The sequence below is a fragment of the Prunus persica genome, chromosome G6, assembly GCF_000346465.2.
Source record: "Prunus persica cultivar Lovell chromosome G6, Prunus_persica_NCBIv2, whole genome shotgun sequence".
Classification (NCBI taxonomy): Eukaryota; Viridiplantae; Streptophyta; class Magnoliopsida; order Rosales; family Rosaceae; genus Prunus; species Prunus persica.
In genome coordinates this window covers 12,424,267-12,426,549 of record NC_034014.1, presented here as the reverse complement: position 1 = coordinate 12,426,549, position 2,283 = coordinate 12,424,267, and positions in this window count along the sequence as shown.

Sequence of the window (2,283 nt, the reverse complement as noted above, 5' to 3'; positions counted from 1 at the left end):
AATCTTTAACCCAGCAACAAGTCGAATTTGAGCCATTAGTATTAATTCAACCCATCAATATTCAAGACCCAAATGCAATCGAAACAACTTAGGGGGTGTATTCAATTGAGATTTTAAAAGATTATTTATTGATGAATAAGTTCATTGGATTTTAAAAGACTATTTAGGAATGTAATGACTTAAAAGATTTTTATAATCAGGATTTTTTATGTTTGGATTTTAAAAAATTTATATCATAAGAATTTATAAGATTTGAAAGGACCACATGGATTTTTTTCTTTTATGTTGCTAACCAACCAACTTTATGGTTCCATTCCATTTAACCAATTGACTTCCAACGGTCCTATAAATCACAGAAAAGTGTAGCTCTTTCCCACCAAAAAAAATAGTCTCAAATCGTACCATTCAACTTTAGTATCTTCTCGTAGCTTTTTTCATTAGCATCTTCTTGTTGCTGCTCTTGAGTTGAACAATTGGTTCAAAATTATCTTCTTCATTAACTGGTAATATTAAAGATGAAGATTCGTCTATTGGTTCAATTGAAAATTTATTAGAACAACACTCTTTGCGAAGAAAGTTATGTAGTGCTACACATGCTAACACAAGCTCTGCTTGTGTCTTAAATGGAAATGGAGGCATTGACTTAAAAATTGTGAACCGCGATTTAAAAATGTCAAATATCCTCTCGATCACATTCCTCAAGGACGCATGGCGAAGATTGAACAATTCATTTTCATTTTGGGGGTCATTACCATGACATGTAAAATCTTGGAGATGATATCGCACACCTCGAAATGGAGCTAATATATTCATTGTTAATATATTGCAAATAATATATTGTACTAAACTAATAAGCTATTAATATATTTAAAAGATTATGAACTAAAAAAGCTCACCTTCAAGTAATCTTTCCATACTTCATCACTAACAGTAACGTCTTTGCAATTGTGTTTCACCCAAAGCCAGAGTTGTTACGTATAAGCGTAGACATCTTGTTATATTGCTTCTTAAACCACTTCATTCAGCTCAAGTAATGATTATAAGTTTTAGGGAACGTAATTTTCGCATTAAGACGAGATAGTATCACTCTTTTTACATTTTTCTTGCTAAGTGACCCATTAACATCGCGCAAACCACTATTGATAGCATCCACCAAGAGATGCAACAACTCATTGGTATCGTCCATGGTCCAAGATTCATAGTTCTCTTTCTCTTTGCCCTTTCCTTTGTTATTTCCTTGTTGTGAATCCCCCATTTAAATTACTACTACAACATATGTAAGAAATTTATTAGTTATTTCACAAGAATACGTATCATACCAAATAAGAAAATAAAATAAAAGAAAAGTACAACCAAAATAGTTTAATCAAATTCCTTTGAACGTTGAAAAAAGATATACCACTCGACCAAGTGCTAATTGCTACATTGAAAAGTTCTTTTCCATTTGACACCGCACAGAATTATACAAATTCTAGACATGAAAAATATGCCTTGCGGGTTAAGCAGTATGCAATACATGTGTAAGCTTTCTTGTAGGGTAACTTTTTCTTTATCAGGAATATAGTACAAATAATTCGAAGCTATGCATAAAACTAGTGTTGAACAAAAGGAAGTTTCAAAAATTGGTATATTGCACAAACCAATGGACACAAGCCATATACGAAAACATGGCATATTGCACAGACCAATTAATGGACACAAGCGAGATGTACAAACACAGGCCACATACCATATCGAGAATGTTTGGTTGGGACAAGGTCATGATGAGAATATGTAATTAGGTGGACCTGTTGAAGATGGATCACAAATAACAAAAGATGATGACGAGAATTTTCATGCAAAGTTAACTTTTTTTTAGTTAAAAGTAGACAAATCTTTGGCATTGATTTTAGTCTGTCACATGTGGTCTCCCAGCTAGCAAACCATCTCTATCTCCCAGCATTATTATGAATTTCCCATCTGTTTGCGTGAACAAAATTCAGCTATAAAAAGCCAATCAGCAAATAATTATTATTTAAAAATCCTAGTGCTGAACAAAGGGAAGTTTCAAAAATTGGTATATTGCACAGACCAATGGACACAAGCCATATACAAAAACATGGCATATTGCACAGACCAATTAATGGACACAAGCGAGATGTACAACCACAGGCCACAGACCATATTGCAAACCCACGAAGACACTGACCATATACAAACACAGGCCACAAACACAGACCATATACAAACATGGCATATTGCAAATATACAGATAATATGGTCTGTATACAGATAACAAGCGAG